Source organism: Macrotis lagotis, chromosome 8, assembly GCF_037893015.1.
Source record: "Macrotis lagotis isolate mMagLag1 chromosome 8, bilby.v1.9.chrom.fasta, whole genome shotgun sequence".
Lineage (NCBI taxonomy): Eukaryota > Metazoa > Chordata > Mammalia > Peramelemorphia > Peramelidae > Macrotis > Macrotis lagotis.
In genome coordinates, this window is record NC_133665.1 from 69,248,017 (window position 1) to 69,262,259 (window position 14,243).

Sequence of the window (14,243 nt, forward strand, 5' to 3'; positions counted from 1 at the left end):
ACCTTTGCCTAGAGACCATCCAAATTATTTTATTAGTCCTGTCATTTGTGTGTGTGTGTGTATGAATGAAATATAAGGTTAAAATAAATTAGTTATTAGTTGAGTCTTGGAAGTAATTTAAATATTGTAGAGATTGTTATGATCTGCTTTGTGCTCTTGGGTTTTTTTTTTTCAGTAAAGTTTAGACAGAAGTCTGTTGAAATATAAATGACTATTGAATTAGGAGAGAATAGAATATTCTAATATTTACAGGAAATCATGCTAAATATACACTTTAAATTTTATGCATATACTATGACTCATGATATTTTAATAAGTTTATAGTTACTGTCTTTTTATGGAAACTGAGGTTACTATTTTTGAGATTATTCACTGTAGATTTACTACTGGAGCTCCTGAAATGGAGGCTAGATGATCACTTGTCAAGGATGTTATAGAGGGGTTTTGTGTTTTATTTAGGGGTTGGAGCAGCCTTTGCAATTGTATTCAATAAAATGTACCTTTTTGTTCATAGGATTCTAGTCTTAGAGCTGAAAGGACATCAAATCTAGCTCCCTCACTTATTTTACAAATGAGGAAATTGAGGCTGAGAGACTTGGACAAGATCACATAGCTACTAAGTATTTGAAGAAGAATCAAAACTTAAGTTTTCCTGACCCTAGGTCCAGCTTATTTATTATTATTATTATTATGCTCTTATTCAACATATATTAATGTCATAGAAATTTAGAGTTTAAAGAGACCTAAGAGATTATCAAGTCTGAACCTCCATTTTAAAGGTGAAAAAAATAAAGCTGAAAGAGTTTGTGACTTCCATGTATTCTAAATTAGGCTCTTCTGGCAACAAAAAGAAGGAAAGTAATTTCAGTTGGGCTTTTATGTCAGGGTTTTTAGTGTAAGGAAAGAAATTAATTGAGTTGAGCCATAGATCTTTCAACCCTGATTGTGTCTCCTGTCTATTACTTTGGATCCTGTTGAGGGAAAAAAAAAGATAAGGGAGAAAATGCAAAGAAGAAAGGAAATAAGAATTAGCCTATAAATTCTCAAAATGGAAGAGACCTCTTTAGTTGCAGAGTGGCTGCACAAATAGTCATAACTGAATATAGTAGACTATTATTAGTGTGCTAAAAGAAATTTTAGTTATGAATATAGGAAAACATGGAAACAGATTATATGAATTGAAGCACAGTTAAGTAGGCAGAACCGGGAAAACCGCTTATCATGGAAAAAATACAACCAAAAAACCCCATAGAAACTAAATGTCACAAAACTGTGGTCCCAAAGAAGTATTATAGGAAGCTACTTATATTATGGATGTGGAACATCATATATATTGTCAGGTGGTTTTTTTAATCACTTATTTATAAGGAATAGTTTTCTTGGAAAGAAGGAATAAATGAAAAATTTACAAATTTATAGTTTTTAAAATGGAGAGGCAGAATTAAAATGTCTCAAACAAGGAATAGATAACTCTTTCCCAACTCATGTATGGAGCAGTTTTCCCTTGAGTCTCATTTCTAAATCTTGTCTCAAACAAGAAATAGATAACTCCCAACTCACGTATGGAGCAGTTTTCCCTTGAGTCTCATTTCTAAATCTTAAGAGTACATCAACTTTTATTTTGTTACTTTATCAGATAACCCTATATTGTGTGGCGGCAGACTTCACATTAGAAGGACATATCTTTTTCCTTTTATATCACATCTGAGATAACAGGCCAGATGACCATGTTCATTAATAGTTTCCAACAAGATGTCATTTCAGACGTGCTTTTAATTAAGCTTTGTATGGCTTATATTCCTTCCTTTCCTTTCTCCCTCTCCCTAATTCTTTAAGTTTTATATTTCTCGAATGACCTTTTAAAACCCCTTTTGGATCATTTTTTAAAACACATCTGATGATGGGAAAGTAATAGGATAATAGAATTTAAAGCTAGGAGGCATTTGAGGAATCATCATTAAAAGTGTCTTTCTGTCAGAATTTTTTTTTTTAACAATTACACTCCCTGAAAATTTGAGTTTTTCCTTTTTTGTTTTTTAAGAAGCTGGACTACAAGGGGCAGCTAGGTGGTGCTCTGGAGTCAATAGGACCTGCAAAGCTGAACTCAGACACTTAATAATTACTGTGACCCTGAGCATGTCACTTAACCCCATGTTCTTAATAAATTTTTTTTAAAAAAAAAAGAAGCTGGGCTACATATAATCTAGAAATAATTTCTATTTAACTTTAGAATGTATTTTTGCATTTATACTTGAATGTATTTATCTTCCTTAGAATTTTAATTAAATATTTAGTCCCTTAACAACAAAGCATTTGAACAAAAGCTTTTATAATAATTTCTACCTTTATATTGTATGATAAGGTTTCCAAAGCTCTTTTGTCACATCGGTCTTGTGAAATAGTATAGGTAAGGGGCGGCTAGGTGGCGCAGTGGATAAAGCACCGGCCCTGGAGTCAGGAGTACCTGGGTTCAAATCTGGTCTCAGACACTTAACAATTACCTAGCTGTGTGACCTTGGGCAAGCCACTTAACTCCATTTGCCTTGCAAAAAAAAAACACCTAAAAAAAAAAGAAATAGTATAGGTAATATATTATCCCTGATTTATAGATGATGAAATAGAGGAACAGAATGGTAGATAGACTTGTCTAGAGTTGCCCAAATTATAAATGTCAGTCTAAATTTGAATTCTGATCTTCTGACTGCAGGATTAATATTCTTTTTGCTATCCTATGTTGCCCATACTAATCTAAACAGTCAATTCTCAACAAAGTCTAAAGTGCCATTAGTTTACTGAACAAATTATAATAAAACATCCCATAGTTAATAATAAAATATTATATGCATTATTATTCCATGTCTCTGTTATACATATATTATACCAACAAGATAAAAATTACTTGATTTAAATGTCTTTGTAACTTTGTTGTAAGCACTCTTATCTGTTTATGAGATACTTCTAATTAGCTAATTCATTATGGAAGAAAAATTGAGAAGAAAAGGAAGAACTAAGATTTTCCTAGCTTTTAAATTTGTATTTGAACAGTGAATAGCATTTGCCATTTAATCTGACAGTTTTATTTCATGTTAACCACCCATCAGAAATAAGGGGATAATTTAATTACCAATATCATACAATGACAGGAAGAATTGACTAGAATTTATTTTGGATTTATACCACATTTATACTGAACCTCAGACTTTTGACTAAGAAAGACTTGGGGATACAAAGGAAGGCAAAAACAATCCATGCTCTTAAGTTTAGTCATGTTAAACAAGATTATCTTAGAAAAAAAGGCACTGGTATTAAGGGGGACCACCTTATTTATGGTGACATCTTAGCTGAGACTTAAAGGAGTCAGGAAACAGAAATGAGGAGAAAGAACATTCCAAGTAGATGGAACAGACAATATTTGGAGTAGGGATTTGGAATGTCTTGAGAAAGGAATAATAGCAAGGAGGTCTTTGTCATTGGATCATAGACTATATGTAAGAAAGGTAGGAAGAGACCAGATTATGAAGGACTTTAAAAAACAGGGGAATTTATATTTGTTACTGAAATTAATTGAAAGCCACTGAAGTTTATTGAATACAAGGGATGATATGGTTGCAATTGACTGTGAAGATAGGAAAAGTTCAAGTCCTGCCTCTGACAGAGTAGATATGTGACATGGATGGGTAAATCAGTTAATCTTGGCACACTCCAAACCTTGGAACTCTTTTACAGAGGATTTGTTAGTCTACTACAATTAAATCACATGACTGGGACTCTCAAAATATTGTATTCAGATATAAAGAAGTAAATTATGGGTCATATAAATATGTTGGTGTGTGGTATGAACTGAAATTTGAAGAATGGAAGATAACAATGACATAGATAACTGCCAAAAATTATGAATAACTTGTGTCAGAAGTAAATATTGCCACAAACTTCTTACTATTGCTGAGGAGTTTTGACATCAATGTTAAGTTGTAATAGCACTTGAACATTCTGAGTAATCACAAAATAACTTCTTAGGGATCACAGCAAATTGGATAGAGCACTAGCCTTCGAGTCAGGAGGACAGGCGTTCGAATTCAGCCTCAGACCCTTAACTCTAGCTGTGTGACCTTGGGTAAATCACTTAATCCTGATGGCCTCACATCCAGGGCCTTCTCCAGTTGTCCTAATTCATATCTGACCACTGCATCCAGATGGCTCTGGAGGAGAAAGTGAGACTGGTGATTTAGCACAGCACCTCCTCACTCAAGTTCAATTCACATACTTGTAGTATTACCTCCCTGATGTTATGGTCTTCTGCAAAAATGAAATAAAACATTATTATTATTATTATTATTATTATTATTATTATTATTATTATTACTGATATTTTTACTAAATATAGAAACATTTACTGTGTATAGCAATTAAAATATACATATATGTTTCAAAAGAGAATATAAAAAATGAAAAACAAAGATATAATATGCTAGTAGTTTCAGGGATATCTATTCTAAAACTTTTGTTTCATATTTAAAAGTAAACCATATATAAATAAAGACAGATGACTTTGCTTTTCTTATCTTGACTTTTACAATTATATTAGGTTTTAAGCTGTTTCTATTATTTGCTCTTTCCAATTCCTTCAGGATCTGAAATCATACTCTATTACTATAATCTCTGTACTTAAATTGATATAATAATTTAATTAAGGTGAGTTAAAGACATTTTTATGAAATTTTAAATCAGTTTATCAGTGAACGGAACCATGTACAGAAATATTTCCAAGAGAGTTTATTTTAAGACACCCATATTATAAAGTTTCTTTCAGAAAATAATCATAGCATACTTACTATCTTCCCCCTGTACCTCAGGATACTTTTCTCTGATAGATATTGACTGCTTTCTACTTGTTACCTGCTTTACAAACCTAAAGAAGAAACTCATAACTATTTATAATTTTCAAGTATAATATGAATAAGAAAGTTTTAGCCTTCAAATTTTTTTGTTACCATTCCTTTCCACCTTCATGTTTCTTTTAGGGAAATTTTACCAAAGGAAAAAATAGGTCTTTTTAATAAGAACTGAATAATGATGGATTATTTACCCTCTATTCAGCTGATGAAGCAAAGGATAGAAATTTTATGCTCTTGGCTGGAAGTAGTAATAGTAAGGCTTGTATTTAAAATATAAATAACTGGGTCTTTTAAAGAAAATACTTTGATTTTCATTATGAATGCTTTCATGAATCTCCTTGACTTAGATACACATAAAGGAGATGAAGAGATTCATTCATTCAACAACCATTATTCATTGAATCTTTATTAAGTGCCTATTTAGTGTAATTTATAACACTAAACAATGGGAGAGGTATAAATGATACATTCTCAGACTTTAAAGTTGGAGTTTATTAAGGGTGTAAAAGATGATGCATATAATTAGTATACATTTTAGAATGTGATAGAACATAGACCACTGACAGAGGAGGCAATGTGAAAAGTACCAGTCAAAGCCAGTTACTCTGAGAATCACCTCAGCAATGATAGAGAAAAGTTGGATTCAAGAGAAGGGCTGGAGAGACTCTGCTTTGCCAGAGAATTGAACCTGACCAATATGATTCCCCAGTCCGGGACTGCTAGGAGATGGGTAAAGAAATCGTGTATTTTGGTAATGGGTGGGCCCCCATGCAGTTTTCCAATCAAGCCACTCCACCAAGAAGTTTGGTGGGGCAGCAGCTTCTGGATTGCTTGGGAGAGGGGTCATCCTGCTTCAGGCTATATGCACAGATAGGATTTGGTCCTTTCCACCTATCCAGTTCAAATGAAGGGACAAAATTTACCTCTTGACTCAAAGAAACAATCCAGAAGCTGAGGCAGAAAACATAGGTAAACAGAAAAAAAAATCACCTGAAAGGAGAATAACCAATTTAGATGTCATGGACCCTTTCTCAGAGTAATGGTTTTTAAATGCATAAAAGTAAAATAAATAGAATTGTAATGGAAGTAAATGATATATAATCATAATTATCAAAATATTAAATTAAAAAAACCAGTTTACAAACGCTGAAGGGGGTGGAGTGGGAGGGGTTGCAGCATGTCTTTTTGAACTCTGGATAAGAAGACTTGGATTAGATTATGGAAAACATTACCAAGAAGCAGATACTTTAAAAAATAAAATATTGCAAATATCTTCCAAAGTTTTTAAAATGAGGGGGCAGCTAGGTGGCGCAGTGGATAGAGCACCGGACTTGGAGTCAGGAATACCTGAGTTCAAATCCGACCTCCGACACTTAATAATTACCTTGCCTTGGGCAAGCCACTTGACCTCATTGCCTTGCAAAAACTAAAAATAAAAAAAAGTTTTTAAAATGAGAAATGTTAGAATAAAATCAAAATACTGAAAATTTCCAAAAACGTGTGAAGTAACTGCTATTGAAAATAGTCAGGAAAATAGAATACAGAGACTTAAAAGAATTATTGGACTCTGTGATTGGAAAAAATATCCCTGGACACCATATTACTAATAATTATAAAAGAAAGTTATCCAGAGAGTATTGTAACCAAAGGGCAAAGTGAAAATTTCAAGAAACCCTGAGTTGATCACACCCAGAAATATCATAGCCAAAATTCAGAGCCTCCAGGTGAAACAGAAATACTTCATACAGTAAGAAAGCAAATTCAGTTCAGATCACACACACAAAAAGGACTTAATAGATTAAGACCAATGTTTTTCATTATGTGCCACAATCATAACAGGTTATATGAGAAAAATAATTAGAACATCAATGCTATCTTTCATAAGTAGGGCCAAGAGGAGAATTCTTAACTAAATAAGGAATAGAGATAATCATAAAGGGCAAAATAGACAGTTTTAATTATATAAAATTGTTTTTTTTTGGCACAAAATCAGTGCAGTTACAATTAGAAGTGAAGTCATTAACTAGAGAAAAAAATCTTAAGTCTGATATCCAAGAAAGTCAATCACGGTTTTAGCAAACTGATGAAGCATCCCTCTTATCTCTTGACAGAGAAATACTTAACCAGAAGTATAAAATAAGTTTTGTATTTTCAGACATTATCAGTATTCTAGGAGAGGATTTCTTGGATAGGTAGGAAGAGGGAGTGGTGAAATATTAAGTAATTATCAAAATGCCCACTGCATAAAGAGCACCAATAAAACCTTTAAAAGACAGAATTGAGCAAACAATTTCACAAAGGAACATAAACAAGGGCAATTTTGTTACTGTTTTATTTAAATTCAGTGTATACATTTAAAAAAAACCCTCTAATAATAGCAGTTCAACTACAGTCCTCTTTTTTTTGTTGGTTTTTTTTTTTTTTGCGAGCCAATGAGAACTGATTCAACTGGTAAACCCCAGTGCTGATGTATGCATGTTAAAGTTCATCCTTAAAAGGGGGACATTGTCCCCCTCCTAACCACTTCCCTTGCTGTGGCCAAGTTAAAAGTTAAGTTTCCTGCTTTCATTTCTCATTCCTTCTCCCATTGATAGATAAATTCCTATTATGGGAAGAGGCTCAGTCTACCAGGCTCCAGTCCTCTTTAGGCTCTAGACTGAATGTACTTCAACATCATACTTCAAATGTGGTATCCCTTTGGAACCTATTTCACTTTCTGGGACTTCTTCACTCTTGAAAAATCCATCTATCTGCAGATTTTCCATACTTCAACACCATTCTCCCCCCCTCCCCCCATGTGAATACCTTCCTTTCACTTCCAGCTTCTATTCAGTTCCCTTTTATGTGTTGTCTTTCTCCATCTGAAAGCCTTTGGGTGTAGGGACTGACTTTAAACTTGTCTTTGGAAATTGTTGGAAAGTGACATGTTAGGACTTAAGGCTGGAAAGATCGAAATCTCATAATCACAGAGCTGGGAGACAAAATTCAAGGAAGAGGCTAATGCTGCAGGAAGTATGACTGGTTCAGAATTAGAAGGGATGGTTAATGCAATGAATGACAATCAGGATATGTATGGTTCTTGGCAGGCATAAAAGGTGTTGGGCTGAGTCACATCAGATTGAATTCAGTAGGGATACATGTCAAGTCTGGGGCATAGATGTAAAAAAACAGCCCCACCAATATAAGATCATGCTCTCCAAATGTGGGGATTTTAGTAGACTGCAAACTCCCTGAGTTAACAGTGTAAGGAAGTTTGTTCTCAATGAGGACCATGACATTAGGGAAGTGATGCCATGACAAGCAAGAGAGTTGGATTTGAGTGAGGGGGTGCTGAGTTAAGTTGAGGTGCTGGCCTCACTTTCTCCTCTTGAGGCATCTGGGTCCAGTGATCAGATAGGATTCAGACCCAGGATTCAAGGCAATAAGTGACTTGTCCAAGGTCACACAATTAGAAATAAGTGCCTGTGTCTGGATTTGAACTCAGGTCCTCCTGACTCCAGGGCTGGTATTCTATCCACTGTGCCACCTAGTTACCCAGATGTACGTTATGACATGAACACCCATTTGATACCCACTTCACTCAGGTCCTGGAGAAGGCCTACCTTGTTAGCAGAGACTGGAGTAAATGAGTATATAATGGAAGATGTCAAAAAGTTCTGAAAAATGGAGTCAGGGAGAAGGATCCCACCATCAGTGATTGTAAATTTGTCAATAATAAATGAAACATGGGCCTCAGCTAAAAGGGTGTCAAGTTGCAGGAAGGTTTAGAACATCTGCAGGGAGAGATAAAGAATTACTATTACCCTGTATTCTTGATTTAGGCATGATATAGCATGTGTTAAAAAGCTTACTATACATTTCTAAACTAAAAATTGAGCAACCATCTAATTGTCTATCATTTCTGTTCCTCATTTGGTACAAGACTATCTGAAACTTTTACTTTCTAATTCAACCATCTCTAAAGTTTACTAGCAGTTTGTTTGTTTTTTGGTTTTTGTGCAAGACAGTGGGGTTAAGTGACTTGCCCATGGTCACACAACTAGGTAGTTTTTAAGTATCTCAGGTCAGATTTGAATTCAGGTCCTCCTGACTCTATGCCTGACACTCCTCCTGACACTGTGCCACCTAGCTTGCACCCTCACTATCAGTTTTAAGATCTCATCAGTTTGATTTCAGGTTTTATTGAATGGTTGATTACTTTCAATTTTATATGGTGCAAATATAATGTACTTGTATTCATGCTTAAGAATTGTTATTAGATGATCTGGTATTGTTTTATGATAATCTGTCAAACCATTTAATGCTGACATTTACATAGTATTGTTATTTGTAAAGTGTTTCTTATTATTTATTTTTGTGTTTCATGTTTATTATCTTAATTTGATCCTCATAATTTTGTGAGGTAGATAGTACCAATGATATGTATATTGCCCCATTTTGCAGGCAGGAACTAGCTACTTATAGCTAGTAAGTGGCAGAACCTGTATTAAAATCTAGATTTTTGTAATTAAGACTGTCTTAAATGAGGATGGAAGTAAAAAGTAATAATGCAGTTTCAGTGAAATGCAGATTTTTTTTGTAATACTTCTACACAATAAAAATGTTCATAGGAACTCTGAAATCCTTGAAGATGAAATTTAGTCTGCTAATTATTTTAAATAATAATTTGATTTTTATCTTAGCCTATCTCAATACATTATATATATATTATATATATATATATATATATATATATATGTATATATAAAACTCATGGAACCACCCCTCTGAATTTGCCTCACAATTATTTATCCCCTCAAATCACTGTAGTTTCTTGTTTTTGGTATTCCAGTATTGAACAAGCACTGTAGGGATAATCGAATAGCAGCAGTATTGATTATCTCCATAGTTTTTTGTTATGATTCCTGAAACATGCCCAAAGCATTTTATTTATTGAAGTAGCAAAAATATAAGGTTGTTGTAAGGTATGGCCCATAAATATAATGTGTTACAGCAGAATTGAACATAGTCCTAATGATAACATAGGAACTGAATTACTTGGAAAATAGTCAGAGGCTTAATTGATTAGACATTGATTCTAAAACTAAAGATTATTGAGGGAAGATAAGCCAAAATGTAGTAAGAAAAAGCAGTAGAATTATTTTTTTTTTCTTTTTCTTTTTTAGCAAGGCAATGGGGTTAAGTGGCTTGCCCAAGGCCGCACAGCTAAGTAATTATTAAGTGTCTGAGGCCGGATTTGAACTCAGGTACTCCTGACTCCAGGACCGGTGCTCTATCCACTGTGCCACCTAGCCACCCCTGAATTATTTTTTTAAAGAAAGATTTTATATATTTTGAGTTTTACAATTTTTCCCTCATTCTTGCTTCCCTCCCCCACCCCCCACAGAAGGCATTCTGTTAGTCTTTACATTGGTTCCATGTTGTACATTGATCCAGATTGACTGATGAGAGAGAAATCATATTCTTAAGGAAGAAACATAAAGTATAAGAGATAACAAAATCAGACAATAAGATGAGTTTTTTTTCCCCTAAATTAAAGGGATTAGTCCTTGAACTTTGTTCAAACTCCATGGTTCTTTCTCTAGATACAGATGGTATTCTCCATTGCAGATACCCCCAAATTGTCCCTGATTGTTGCACTGATGAAATGAGCAAGTCCATCAAGATTGCTCATCACCCCCATGTTGCTGTTAGGGTGTACAGTGATTTTCTGGTTCTGCTCATCTCACTCAGCATCAGTTCATGCAAATCCCTCTAGGCTTCCCTGAATTCCCATCCCTCCTGGTTTTTAATAGAACAGTAGTGTTCCATGACATACATATACCATAGTTTGTTAAGCCATTCCCCAGTTGAAGGACATTCACTAAATTTCCAATTTTTTTGCTACCTCAAACAGGGCTGCTATAAATTATTTTGTACAAGTGATGTTTTAAAAGTGGTATAATTATTAAAACAGTGTCTTTCTACTTAAGGAAATAGAGATTGACCAATAGAAGAGATTTATTATGCAATATATAGATTACATGCAGAAGCAGAAGATAGAATGCCAGGCCTGGAGTCAGAAAATCATTTTCCTAAGTTCAAATCTGACCTCATTTAACTAGCTGTAAAACTGGGTGCAAGTCAACCCTGTTTCCTTTAGTTTGCTCATCTGTAAAATGTGTTGAAGAAGGACATGACAAACCACTCTAGTATCTTTGCCAAGAAAACCCCAAATAGGTTCAACAAAGACTCAGACACAACTGAAAAACAACTGAACATCACAGTTATACTCATTGTTTGACAAAATCTACTGCGAATATTAGAAAGTAATATGGAAAAAATTGATTTAGACCAACACTTCCCATCTTTTATAAAGATAAGTTATAAATAGGTTCTTGATATAGACCTCTTGATCTCTTCATAAACAAATTGGAAAAACATGGGGAGAAATCATGAATCCTATCTATAGTTAGGAGAATTTTATGAAGTAAATATTACAGGAGATAAAATGGATAATTTTGAATAGTTAACAAAGCTAATATTAAAAGGGAAACAATTGACGGGGGGATCTCTATAGCAAATTTCTTTGATAAAGTTTGTTTTCTCAGAAATATAAAGAACTTATTCAAATTCAGAGGAAAAATGACAATTTCCCTATTTGATATATAGTTTAAGATTGTGAACAGAAAGTTCCCAAGGAAAGAAACCCAAGTTATCTATTGCAACTTAAAAAAAATAACTTTCCAGATCACTAATAATGAGAGAAATCCAAATTAAAGCCATTTGTCATTCTATTTCATACCCTTCAAAGTGGCAAAGATGGCCAAAAAAGAATTATAAACGTTGGAAGGCCTTTGGGAAAGCAGGCATTTTGAAGTACTGTTGGTTGTCTATGAAGAACAACAATTCTGGAAAACAATTTAGAATTAAACAAAAAAAAATTGCCAAATAGTATGTGCCCTTTGACCCAAAGGAATGAACCATATAACTTGGCTTGTTCCCAAAAGAGCTCCAAGAAAGAAGAAATAAATCTCTGTGTGCTGCTGTATCTTGGAAGTAGGGGAAATATTTTTGATCTTTTGACCAAAAAAAATTTGCATGCAGTGACAAAAAACTGGCAACTAACGAGATGTCTGTAATTGAGGATTGACTAAACAAGTTGTGATGTGAATTTGACAGAATAATATTGTGGTGTAAGAAATGAGTAAATGTATGATTTCAAAAAGATGTGGAAAGACAAATTAATTTCAAATGAAATAAGCAGAACCAAAAAAGTAATTTTATATGATAACTTCAATATAAAAATGTACAATTTTGAGGAATTAAAACTGATGAAAAATGAATGAGCAGAACCAGAAGAGTTTATACCATTATAACAACAGTAATTTAAAAATCAATAAACATTGTGTTAAGCACATACTAAATGTGTCCATGGTCACACAACTAGGTAGTTTTTAAGTATCTGAGGTCAGATTTGAATTCAGGTCCTCCTGACTCTATGCCTGACACTCCTCCTGACACTGTGCCACCTAGCTTGCACCCTCACTATCAGTTTTAAGATCTCATCAGTTTGATTTCAGGTTTTATTGAATGGTTGATTACTTTCAATTTTATATGGTGCAAATATAATGTACTTGTATTCATGCAGGGGACACAAAAAAAGTCAGATAGTCTCTGTCCTCAAGAAACAGTCTAATGGGGAGAATACATGCAAGGAAATCCATACAAACAAGGTCTCAATATAGGGTAAATAGGAAATAATTAGAGTGAAGGCTATAGAAGTAAGAGTTCATATTATAAGATACTAGCTTTGTGACATGGGCAAGTCACTTAATCCTGTTTGTCTCAATTTCCTCATCTGTAAAATGAGCTGGAGAAGGACATGGCAAAACCACTTTAGTATCACTGCCAAGAAAACCCCAAATGGGATCACAAAGACTTAGATATGACTGAAGACAACTAGACAGCAACAATAGAAGGGAAGCCTGGAAAACCAGTGGGTTGGAGTTGAAGAAAGAGGTTTTTACGCATAGGTGCTAGCCAGAGCTGAGAGGTATGGTGTTTTGCTAATGGAACTGCAAAAAGGCAAGTGTCACTGGATCAAAAAGAATGTGCTGAGGAGAGTAAAGTATAAGAAGACTAGAAAGGAAGGGAAAGGGATGTTAAGATTCTAAGGGACTTGGTACGGCCAGAGGATTTTGTATCTGATTGTGGAGGTATTAGGAAGCCACTGGAGTAAGAGGAATGATATGCTTAGAGCTGTGCTTTAGGAAAATCATTGAAGTGATTGCCTGGGGAGATATCTGAGGCAGGCAGACCTCCCATAGGGCCTTCCAGTAGTCTAGGACTGAGGTCTTGGATTGCAAAAGTGTCAGAGGAGAAAAGGAAATATGTTACAAAGGAAAATCAATTGGTTCCGGTGACAGATTGGCTATGGGAGGTGAAAGATAGTGAGCTAGGCTCTGGGAGGAAGGCGGAGGAACTCTCTATGATCAATGCAAAGACTGTTTATGATTCAGGAGTTCTAGTGATGCAACCTGTTTGCACATTTCAGTGGGGATAAATTTCAGGTGCAAAATAAAGTATATATTTTGTGCCCATCACTTGGGGAATGGCTAAACAAGTTATGGTACATGAATACTATGGAATATTTTTGTTCTGTAAGAAATCATAAATGATCCAACTCTAGAGAAACATGGAATGATTATCAGAATCTGATGCTGAGTGAAGGGAGCAGAACTAAGAGAATAATGTACATATTAATAGTATCATTGTGAGATAATCAACCCTGAAGGAAGCAGCTCCTCTCAGCAATTTAGAGAGCTAGGAGAATGACTATGGGCAATGTTATCTCCATCCAGAGAAAGAAGAACAAAAAAAATATTTTAAAAAAACCTTCAGAATCTGATGAACACTTTATAAAAATTATCCTTATATATCTCCTTCCCTTAATCCTAAGTGCCCCTACTGAAAATGACTAATCTGTAAACATGTTTATCAAAAATATGTGTTTACAGTGCTAACCTGACTGTTCACCCCTGAGGAGAGGGGGGTGGGAAGGGAGGTTGGAAGGAAGTTTTGTAACTTAGAAATATGTATGTTCATATAGATGAAAAAAACAAATAAATTAAAAAATATATATATTTTGTATACAACTATTGAAGGAGTTTGTATTACTTAACCATGGTAAAGCAGATAGAGAACTGAACCTGGAATTAGGAAAACATGTGTTCATTTTGGCTTCAAACACTGGTTAAGTCATTTAACTTGAATTTGCCTCTGTTTCCTTAACTGTACAATGGCAATATTAATAGTCCCTACTTTGCAGGGTTTTTGTGAGGATCAAATGAGAGAATATGTGTTTTT

At 34.3% G+C, this 14,243-nt stretch overlaps 1 protein-coding gene across 4 annotated transcripts in view; it reads left to right on the plus strand.

The window, feature by feature from the left end:
• Positions 1 to 14,243, plus strand: part of RIC1 (RIC1 homolog, RAB6A GEF complex partner 1) — a 154,846-nt gene that overhangs the window by 63,149 nt on the left and 77,454 nt on the right. The window lies entirely within an intron of this gene.